The sequence below is a fragment of the Choloepus didactylus genome, chromosome 1 (assembly GCF_015220235.1).
Source record: "Choloepus didactylus isolate mChoDid1 chromosome 1, mChoDid1.pri, whole genome shotgun sequence".
Taxonomy (NCBI): Eukaryota; Metazoa; Chordata; class Mammalia; order Pilosa; family Megalonychidae; genus Choloepus; species Choloepus didactylus.
Window position 1 is genome coordinate 100,090,112 of NC_051307.1, and position 12,364 is coordinate 100,102,475.

The window sequence follows — 12,364 nt, forward strand, 5'->3', positions numbered from 1 at the left end:
AACCTCCCCCCCCAAACATTAAACTACAGTATCTAGAAACCTGCTTTTCCTATTAAGAAAGGCAGCTAGGTCAATGTCATGGGAGTTAGTGAGGAAAAACTAATAAAATGTGATTGTAAAATCCTAGAGAATTGCTGAACGTTGCAGTCTGCAGAGCTTTCTGTACTGGCATACATTCTAGAAATAAATAAATCACAGAAACATCCTGTGTTTGTTGGTGGAGGGGAGAAGGAGGGAGGCAAAAGCGGTGATCCATTATGCATTGTTTTCCAGGGTAGGACGCACATCAGCGGACAGTCCAGAGCCGCATTTTAAATATTCATGAAGATGTGGGTGGCAACCCAGAATAGGCCGCACTCCAGGGAAAGGCATCCCACGCCTCCTTGTCAGGAGGTGTCGCAGTCTGTAACAGCCTCCGAAGGGGGAACCCTGGGTTCTCTTAGACCAGCCTCTGGTAGTTTCTGCTCAGGAATAGCACCAAAGACTAAAAGAGAAGGTCTGATGGAATATGCAAAGGAGTCTCCTTTGCACAGAGCCGGGGGAATGATGACATTAGTGTATCACACTGGGCTTTTTGCCTATGATTCACATCATTTCCTTTGCCTATAAAGCTGCTATAGCTCTTTCAAACAGTCTCAGTAACAAGGCCAATGTTCATGACTGTCTCTCAAATATTACTGTAGAAATTATTTTGTGCTTATAGTGATTTTCTTATTTTATCAAAAGGAAATTGCATCTCAAAAAAAAAAAAAAAAATTCATTGGGCCCAAATAACAATATTTATAAATCCACGAAAAAAGTTCTTATTGTTAATTCATAAGAACTAAGAGAATACCAATTTGCTCAAGTAAGGTGGATTATGTTTAAAGAAACTCATATTCTAAGACCATGCAAGTAACGAAGATCACAAAAGGATTCTGTAATATACTAACTGCTGAAGGCAGATTAGATATCTTAAATGTCTTTATTAAACCTGCTGAGTGCAATCCTCAATAAAAAGTACATTTTAATCTGGACAGCAGATAGAGTGAGAGAGAGAGCAGAGATGCAGAAATTTTCCCACAGAATAATACTTAACATTACATGTAAATCACTCTGATTTTTTTATTTTGTTCCATCCCATTCAATTCAATTATATTTTATTTCACTTTTAAAATAGTAACCATGACCCCTTAAATTGACTGTGTGATCCACTACTCAGTTCCAATCTTCAATTTGAAAAAGAGATGTAAAGGGCTTTCTTAACTAAAACAACTAAATTGCTGAGTCACATACTAAAGATATGCAGATTTATCTTAAATATGTGTCTATATATATCCTGGAAAAGAAGCAAGTGCCAAAGTTCACTTCCACCCTGAGGCCATCTGTGTAAGGCTGGAGAATTGAGGTTTTATTCACACAACTTTCCAGGGTACAGTGAACAGATTTTAATAAAGTCAAATGCCAGAAAAAGGTGGTGTATATAATAGGGAATACCTACAATTAGCTGAGACCCCATGTAGTTATAAGCAAAGAATAATGGTGAATGAGAAATAAGCAATGCTGCTTAGTTAGGCAAAGTGAAGAACCCTAATGCTACCAAAGGACAACTAAAAATCTCCTCTAAGAATTCATAATCATGGCCAATCCTGAAGCAATACTGGGGTTTGGATTCAGCTACTAGTGCACCAGTAAAGCTCAAAAAATAATTTAAGGTGGTTCCAAGGTTTTAAATATCACCACCACTGCTCTGCCCTGCCCCAAGCAACTGGCAGAAACAAAAGCAATTTGTATCATTCCCACAAAAAAATTTCATAGATAATTAAATGCCTCAACAATCAAGAATCACAAGACATAATACAAAGAAACAAGCCACCATAAATGAATATCAGAAAAAACATAAACAATAGACAGTTGAAATAAACCCAATATAGCTTCAGATATTGGCATTTTCAGACATAAATACAGTTTAACTATAAAATATATATGATTAAGGAAATGAAAAGAAAGGTTTAAAAATATGAGCAGGAAAAATTTGAAAATAAGCATTTGGGATTTCCAGAAACTAAATATATAATAAATGTAATTAAAAATTCACTGGGTAGATCCCCTCTCCCCACCCCAAGCCCAATTCCTCCCCCACCCCAGGACCAGCCTCTCACCCGGCCCTGGGCCAGTGTCCAGTCTTGCCCCACCATCTTCACCTGGTCTTATCAACCCTCTCCCACCCCTGACTCTTTCCGATCCCGCCTCCACCCATCAATGCCCCCCACCCCCATCCCGTGAAATCACCCCTTTCTGGTTCCCTGGGCAACCCTATTAAAGATCCCAAAGATCTCATCAGATTTTACCCCAGAATGAACCAGAAACCAGGTTTGGTCAGACAAACACCACCAACCCTAGTGATGATGTTTCTCTCCTGCTGTGCTCTGGGGAACTTGCTGAGTTGGCACCCTCATTCTTTCCTTTCAGCTGCTGTAAAACAGGAACAGGGTAGTGAGAGGTGCATGATTTTGGATGAGAACCAGGCCACTGAGACCACAGGAGACCAGAGAAATGAAGCCTTGCAAGACTCGAGTCCAGTCTAAGTTGGACCAGAGTGGGCAGAAGACGTCTTCAGGCTCACATTCCCTATCTCCCAGAGAGGCATGGATGAGGAAAGTAGGTGTGAGGAAAAGGATGAATAGGTCCTAGAGGAAGTGAGGCCAGCAGAAACATCACATTAAAAGAACACCCAGAGAGATTGTGCAATATCAAAAGTGCAAAGGAAGCTGATCCAAACTTACAAAGGAGTGTGACACACTTTCTGACTTAACCTATGTGGTCAGTTTATTTAAACAACATAATTATATGGAAACTGGAATAGGGAATGAGATCTTCTTATTCTGTACAGGTTAATGTAGTACCCCAATATATCCTAGAGTATTTTGGGCAGCAAATAAAAAGTATTTGCAAAATCCCCTTGAGGGACAGGGGGAAAATGTGGAAATATTAAACTTCCTCACCTGGGTAATTCCTGATATTCTCACAAGCATTAGGGACTCCGAATTTAATAAGTCAAGCCCATAGTCTTGGGGCTTGCCCTTATGAAACTTATTCCTGCAAAAGAGAAGCTAAACCTACTTATAATTATGCCTCAGTCATCCCCAGAGAACCTCTTTTGTTGCTCAGATATAGCTTCTCTCTCTGAGCCAACCCTGCAAATAAACTCATTCCCATCCCCCCTACATGGAACATGACTCCCAGGGGTGTAAGTCTCCCTAGTAACATGAGATATGGCTCCCAGGGATAAGCCTGGCCCTGGCATCATGGGATTGACAATGCCTTCTTGACCAAAAGTGGGAAAAGACATGAAACACAATAAAGTTTCAGTGGCTAAGAGATTTCAGATAGAGTTGGGAAGTCATTCTGGAGGTTATTCTTATGCATTATATAGATATTCCTTTTTAGTTTCTAGTGTATTAGAATAGCTAGAAGGAAATATTTGAGTCTGTTGAACTGTAATCCAGCAGACTTGATTCTTGCTGATAATTGTATAACTATATAGTTTTTGTCATGTGACCATGTGATTGTGAAAACTTTGTGACTGTCACTCCCTTTACCCAGTGTATAGGCATATAAGTAATAAAGACAAATATATATATAATGGGGGGGGGGATAAATGGTATGGTTTGGGTGTTCTTTTATATTTCTATTTTTTTTTTTTAACTTTGGAGTAATGAAAATGCTCTAAAATGGATTGTGGTAATGAATGCACAATTATATTTTGATACTGTGGGCCATTGATTGTACACTTTGGATGGACTATACGGTGTGTGAATATATCTCAATAAAATTACATTAAGAAAAAAAAATTACTGGGTAGACTAATTAGAATATTGGACACATCTGAAGACAGAATTATTGAGCAAAAAGGTAAGTCCAAAGAAATAATCTGTAATGCAGCCAGAGAATAAAAATGAGGTGGAAAGTTAGAGTGAAGTGATCAAAAATGTAAATTCAGAGTTTTGGAAGAAGATGAATGGGGAAATGGAGAAGAGGACAAATTTGAAGAATTAGTGACAGATAATTTCCCACTGAGGAAAACATCAACACATAGATTCAAGAACTGCAAGAAAAGTACCCCTAACCATAACAAAGTAAAATTGAGAGAAACAGTGAAGACCAATATAAAGGTAAATAATGGTTATAGTTAGTTAAAAGAAATGATGACTTCAAAAACAATATTTATATTGTTTAATTTGGGGGAAAAGCAGGCTAGAAACAATATTCTGAGTAACAGTAGCATATATATTGGAAAATTGTGGCTGGACATATGGTGTCCTTGGACATTTAAATTGCTTAAGGGGAATGGTTTTAGATTTTGTTAAATTTGGTAGACATGGGAAAAGGACTGAGGCAATCTCTAAAGCAATAGGTGGTGTTCTAGTTTGCTAATGCTGCCAGAATGCAAAACACTAGAAATGGATTGGCTTTTATAAAAGGGGGTTTGTTTGGTTACAGAGTTACAGTCTTAAGGCCATAAAGTGTCCATCAACAAAGGGTACCTTCACTGGAGAAAGGCCATTGACATCTGGAAACCTCTGTTAGCTGGGAAGGCACATGGCTGGTGTCTGCTTGCTCCTAGGTTGCATTTCAAAGTGGTGATCTCCGAAATGTCTGCATCAACTTCCAATGGTCATATTCAAAATGTCTGTCTCAGCTCCAGCTTGCTATGAGCTCCTTCTGTCTGAGCTTATATACTGCTCCAGTAAAGTAAACAAGGCCCACACTGAATGGGGGGGGGCACCCCTCCATGGAAATTATCCAATCAGAATTATCACCTACAGTTGGGTGGGTCATATCTCCAACCCAATCCACTCTAATACGTCTGTCCCCACAAGAATGCATTAAAGAATATGGCTTTTTCTGGGGGACATAATATATATATAAACTGTCCAAAAAAACACATTCTTTCCAAATACAAAGTACATTAATCCCATCACAATATCACAAAAACTTAAATCATTTCAGTAACAATAGGGAAGTACAAGATCCCATCAAAATCATTTACAAGCATCGTCTGTCCAAAAGCAAAATTCCCTTCTGGCTATAGATCTGTGAAACTTGGAGCAAGCCATCTGCTTCCAATATACAAAGGAGGGACAATCACAGGATAAACATCCCCATTGCCATAAGGAGAAACTGAAAGGAAAACAGGGTTTAAGGGACCAGAATAGTTCCTAAAACCCACAGGGCCAACTCCATTAGATGTCAAAGTCTGAGAGTCATTTACAGAACTATGTTGCATCCTTGGGGCTTGAGAGAGTGGGAGTCCAACCCTTTTCAAGGACTTTCATGACAGCCCTTTTCTCTCCAAATGCTGGAGTGAGTCCTCCAACATATCCACACATTGGGGAGACCACCTTCTTCTCAGCCCCACCCTCCTCAAACATCGGGGTGCCACACAGACTCTGCCTTTCTGGGGCAAAGGCTCTACCCTCTCTTAACAGTGAGCTGGTGACCAGGCTCTCCTCAATTACCTGGGAATGTGCTCCACCCTCTTTGGGGCCTGGGGTGGCAAAATTCTTCCTGAGCATTGGGATGGAAGACCCACCCTCGACCTCTGGGGCAAACTCACCCTTTCCATGCTTGTGGACCACTCCGGTCTCCCAGCCCAAGACCTCTTGACTCCAGACCTCAACCTCCATGGCTCTGTCTTTGAAGAAATTTTTCCTTCAATTTGTTCCTTGTCTGTCTTCTCTAGTCCAGACCGGCAGTATCTCTGTCTGTAAAGATCTCACAAAAATTCTGTTGGCTTCTCATGAAGCACACAGAGGTCAAAGCCATCAGACAATAAGACTTTCCACAAGTCCTTTCTGCTTAACTCCTGCTCCAATCTTGGCTTGTACTGAAATGGTGGCTGGGCTCCCTGTTTGGTTAAATCCTCATGTGTGGCTGTAGCTTCTGGGGTTCTACCCCCTGGAAGCCCAGAATTTTCCAAACCATCAGTTTCTGGTTTCTTTGAACCCAAGAGTTCAGTTCTAAGTTTATCTCTCTCTGCTCACACTTTACTATAAGCTGCAAGGAGAAGCCATGCTATATCCACAACTTTTAGTTTTGAAATCTCATCAGCCAAGTATCCCAGCTCTCGTTGCTTTCAAATTCTTCCTTCCATCTGACACCAGGACTCAATTTTGCCCAATCTATGCCACTTTGAAACAAGGATCGTCTTTCCTCCAGTTTGCAACAATACATTCATCATTTCTGCTCAAGGCCTCATCAGAAGTATCTTCAGAGTCCATATTTCCACAAACAGGCTCTTCAAAGCAGTTTAGGCCTTTTCTATCAAGCTTCTCACAATTCTTCCAGAATCTTCCCCTTATCCATTTAAAAAGCCATTCCAACGTGTTTAGTATTTGCAAACTCAGCAGCACAAGCAAATCAAGGTACTACTTCATGTTTTTAATACCATGGTTGCATGTGTATTTTCCATAAACAATTCACAGTATTTGTTTATTAATTTCTATAAGTACAGATTTTCATGAAATATATATTATCTTATTGCTGACAGAACAGTAAAATTTCATATGTATACATATTGATGAAAACAGAATGTTTTTATTTTAATTTCTACATATTCTATCATTTGTCACAATCTATTATTTTTTCTCTTAGGGGACACATAGTAACAAATGCAACTTAAATATAAAAAAATGTGGTATATAAGATTTTTAAGGACATTTAATATGTATCAATAGGAAGACTCATACCTTCATTGCTACTGGAAATTTCTCTAAATTATGCCTTTCAGTATAGACTCTCCACCATACTCTCTTCTTATGGGTGACTTACTGAATGTATTCTTGGGTGTAGCTTGGACATTTAAAAAAATCTTTTCAGCCAATTTTACTTGTGTACTATCTTTCCTTATGTAAATTTTTAATCAAATAATTGGTATACAGTGTGATCAGAAAACAACTTTATTCTTTTCCCTTCTTACCCACCAAATCTACTCTTTGGGGCTAGCACTTCCTCATCCTTTGATTTCTCTATGATTTATCTACAACTGTTCTTTCATCATTCTGTGTTAATGGGTTAGACTGAAAAAAATTAATTTTGTTCTAGTCATTGATATGAAAGACAATCACAATCAAGTATTTTTTTTTTGAACTTTATTCTAGTTTATTAATATCAATTACAAACATAATTGGCTTATTTAAATAAATGAAATAACCTTAAGTCAGTCGAGAAACAATATTGTGATTTTCAAAAATCCAGTCTATTACAACAAAGTAGTCTTACATAGGCTGCAAAACTGCAACTAAAAAATATCTAAGTAAACAATGTCCACTCTATTCTCATCAATTTATATTGAATGAAATATTATTTGGTATCTCAAAATAGGTAAATTATGAATACAGCCAATAACACATATATAAAAGCAAAACAACGGCTGTCATTCCTAAAATGCCTGAGAATAAACACAGGTTTGTATTTTACTAACTGAGGAGTAAGAACATATCCTCCTAAGTGACAGGGTAACATTTGCTTGATTAGTGCCAATAAAAGAAATATTGTTTTTCCATTGGCTTTTGAGGACTCTCTCAACTACAAATAATTATGAATTATACAGATTTGAATACACGTCTTTTTCCAATATGCAGATAACTTTCAATCATTCAGAACAATAGGGGGTAAAGACTCAACATGGATTACAAACTCCAGAAAATTTGTAATATATGTATACAAGGCACAGATTCATTAAGCATTCATTTTAAATTTTTTTAAGTTTTGGCAATGGCAAATAGCAGGCAGAAGAACACATTACAGTAACCACAGGGCAGAAATAAAATTAAAGAGTGCCTAATCACCCCTGCAATCCTAAAAATCAAATTTTAAAAACTCAGGAAGATCCCCTCACCCCATTTTATTCCATCTTTTAAACATCACACAAATTAAAAACTACTATTTTACCTCAACTTAGTGATATAGGCATACTTCAGGGAAGCCATATGGCAATTAACATTTGAAATCTTGGATCTGAATATTCGTTCTTACTCTCTGATGAAAAGAGGTAATATTAAGAAAAAGAGAAAAAAGAAGGCAGGATAATCACTTCTGAAGATTAGAAAACAGAAGAATCCAAGAGTCTGTACAGAGTATATCCTAAAGACAACACAGACAAGACTATCTTAATAAGGTGTTTTAGTTGGATCTCATCGAGTTCTAGAAATCAAGCCTAAAAACTTAAGCTATGAAGCTTAAGCAAAGAATCCTGTTGGTGGAGAAGTTGATACTGAGTTGTGTTACAAGTTAAGATCTAAAAAACTTCTGTAAATTAAAATGTTCAGATACTCCAAATAGCCCCACTGATTTTGATATATCTGAAATCTGTTCACTTCTCTCCATCTTCATTGCCACCACTTTATTTCACTTCTTGTCTAGATCACAATGACCTTTATGCTTTCGGTCTTGCCCCTTCAAATCCATCCAAACTGCAGACAGTGACTGTTCTAAAACGAACGTCACTCCTATGCTCAAAATCCTTTGATGACTAGGATAAAGCTCAAACTCCTTATCACACTATCTGACCCTTTATTTATGTCTCCAGTCTCATTTCTTACCATTTCCCACCTCCCATCACCCTCAACTCTCAAACCTTAAGACTCCAGCTCTCTGAAACTACAAGTATAAAACATTTCACCAGACTATCTGGGACCTGACCTGTTCCAAATTAATGTTTCTGGAGTTTCAATACCTAACTCTAAAAGAGCATAATGGTTAAGAAAGACAATCTCACTTCAATATCTTCTAATCTTCTTTTATCTAACCCATTAGTGGGTTGGGAAATCAATTTTAGTGGGTTGTGACGATCATTTTAGAAAAAAAACTAAATAAAATAGAACACAGTACAGTGTATCACACTGGATTAAGTGAATTAATATTTGTAAAGCACTTAGAACAGTGCATGGTATAGAGTAAATGCTAGATTGTTAGCTAACAATGTAGCTATTATTATTGTAATCATTATGCTTCTGAAATTTGTTTCAGTTATACATGTATGTTGAATTTTATGTAAATACTACATTCCAGGGTAAAATATTTTTCTTATTGAGGATTGTGATCAAAATAGATACACTGCTTTGTTTTTTCTTCCCAGTCTATAAATTACTGAATGAGAATATTTAATATTTATGCAGATTCAATTTGACTCTATAAAAAAAAATTATTACTCAAAACATATAAATGACCAGAAACTGGTGTGTCCATGATAACATTATCCCCCAGTCACACACTGTTACATGGGTCTCAGGGCACCAACAACCAGTCATTCACAGCTCACAAGTCACACAGTCACCACATTCCATGTGTCATGGCAAACGGTTCTTCAATTCAAAGGCATGACTTTTTAAATGGCTGACTGCTTATTAAAAACTTTTGGAACAATTTCATTATTTGCTTGCTTCCAATTTTGGATTCTTAAATTTAAAAAAAGAGTTTACTGTATGTGCAGTTTGCACTACTCTAGGTAAAACTGCCTCTGGACTCATACAAACTGCTCATCTCCTCCACTCTCTCTGCCCACTTCACTTCGCCTTCAGGATCCACTCTTGAAAGTGCAGGACAACTTGCCTTTCGTGTGTGCTCCTATAGCACCATGGGCTTAACATTAGCATGGCATAAAACCCATTGTTCACAGTATTACAACTGGTTCTTTAATAATCAGACCCTTTTTTTTTTTTTTAAATCTTCATTTTATTGAGATATATTCACATACCACTCAGTCATACAAAACAAATCGTACTTTCGATTGTTTACAGTACCATTACATAGTGGTACATTCATCACCCAAATCAATCCCTGACACCTTCATTAGCACACACACAAAAATAACAAGAATAATAATTAGAGTGAAAAAGAGCAATTGAAGTAAAAAAGAACACTGGGTACCTTTGTCTGTTTGTTTCCTTCCCCTATTTTACTACTCATCCATCCATAAACTAGACAAAGTGGAGTGTGGTCCTTATGGCTTTCCCAATCCCATTGCCACCCCTTATAAGCTACATTTTTATACAACTGTCTTCGAGATTCATGGGTTCTGGGTTGTAGTTTGATAGTTTCAGGTATCCACCACCAGCTACCCCAATTCTTTAGAACCTAAAATGGGTTGTCTAAAGTGTGCATAAGAGTGCCCACCAGAGTGACCTCTCGGCTCCTTTTGGAATCTCTCTGCCACTGAAGCTTATTTCATTTCCTTTCACATCCCCCTTTTGGTCAAGAAGATGTTCTTCGTCCCACGATGCCAGGTCTACATTCCTCCCCGGGAGTCATATTCCACGTTGCCAGGGAGATTCACTCCCCTGGGTGTCTGATCCCACATAGGGGGGAGGGCAGTGATTTCACCTTTCAAGTTGGCTTAGCTAGAGACAGGGCCACATCTGAGCAACAAAGAGGCATTCGGGAGGAGGCTCTTAGGCACAACCATAGGGAGGCCTAGCCTCTCCCCTGCAGCAACCGTCCTCCCAGGGGCAAAACCCATGGCAGAGGGCTCAGCCCATCAAACCACCAGTCCCCTATGTCTGTGGTCATGCCAGCAACCATGGAAGTGGGGCAGGCGAATACCCCCGCATTCTCCACAGGCTCCTCAAGGGGGCACTACATCTTTTTTTTTTTCCCTTGTTTTTCTTTCTTTTTTTTTACCTTTCCCTTCTTTTTTAAATCAACTGTATGAAAAAAAAGTTAAAAAGAAAACAAACATACAATAAAAGAACATTTCAAAGAGACCATAACAAGGGAGTAAGAAAAAGACAACTAACCTAAGATAACTGCTTAACTTCCAACATGTTCCTACTTTACCCCAAGAAAGTTACCTAATATAGCAACATTTCTGTGAACTTGCTCCTACTATATCCATCAGAAATTAACAGACCATAGTCATTCCTGGGCATCCCCAGAACGTTAAATAGCTTATCTGTTCTTCTTGGATTATTGTTCCCCCTTCCTTAATTGCTCTCTATTGCTAGTTCCCCTACATTCTACATTATAAGCCATTTGTTTTACATTTTTCAAAGTTCACATTAGTGGTAGCATATAATATTTCTCTTTTTGTGCCTGGCTTATTTCGCTCAGCATTATGTCTTCAAGGTTCATCCATGTTGTCATATGTTTCACGAGATCGTTACTTCTTAATGCGGCGTAGTATTCCATTGTGTGTATATAACACATTTTATTTATCCACTCATCTGTTGAAGGACATTTGGGTTGTTTCCATCTCTTGGCAATTGTGAATAATGCTGCTATGAACATTGGCGTGCAGATATCTGTTCGTGTCACTGCTTTCCGATCTTCCGGGTATATACCGAGAAGTGCAATCGCTGGATCGAATGGTAACTCTATATCTAGTTTTCTAAGGAACTGCCAGACTGACTTCCAGAGTGGCTGAACCATTATACAGTCCCACCAACAGTGAATAAGAGTTCCAATTTCTCCACATCCCCTCCAGCATTTGTAGTTTCCTGTTTGTTTAATGGCAGTCATTCTAACCGGTGTTAGATGGTATCTCATTGTGGTCTTAATTTGCATCTCTCTAATAGCTAGTGAAGCTGAACATTTTTTCATGTGTTTCTTGGCCATTTGTATTTCCTCTTCAGAGAACTGTCTTTTCATATCTTTTGCCCATTTTATAATTGGGCCGACTGTACTATTGTCATTGAGTTGTAGGATTTCTTTATATATGCAAGATATCAGTCTTTTGTCAGATACATGGTTTCCAAAAATTTTTTCCCATTGAGTTGGCTGCCTCTTTACCTTTTTGAGAAATTCCTTTGAGGTGCAGAAACTTCTAAGCTTGAGGAGTTCCCATTTATCTATTTTCTCTTTTGCTGCTTGTGCTTTGGGTGTAAAGTCTAGGAAGTGGCCGCCTAATACAAGGTCTTGAAGATGTTTTCCTACATTATCTTCTAGGAGTTTTATGGTACTTTCTTTTATATTGAGATCTTTGGTCCATTTTGAGTTAATTTTTGTGTAGGGGGTGAGGTAGGGGTCCTCTTTCATTCTTTTGGATATGGATATCCAACTCTCCCAGCCCCATTTGTTGAAAAGACCATTATGACTCAGTTCAGTGACTTTGGGGACCTTATCAAAGATCAGTCGGCCATAGATCTGAGGGTCTATCTCCGAATTCTCAATTCAATTCCATTGATCTATATGTCTATCTTTGTGCCAGTACCATGCTGTTTTGGCAACTGTGGCTTTATAATAAGCTTCAAAGTCATGGAGTGTAAGTCCTCCCACTTTGTTTTTCTTTTTTAGAGTGTCTTTAGCAATTCGAGGCATGTTCCCTTTCCAAATAAATTTGATAATTAGCTTTTCCAAGTCTGCAAAGTAGGTTGTTGGAATTTTG

At 38.2% G+C, this 12,364-nt stretch overlaps 1 pseudogene; it reads left to right on the forward strand.

The window, feature by feature from the left end:
- LOC119518855 overlaps positions 1-2,567 on the forward strand; it is a 172,993-nt pseudogene extending 170,426 nt beyond the window's left edge.
- The last annotated feature ends 9,797 nt before the right edge of the window (positions 2,568-12,364 follow it).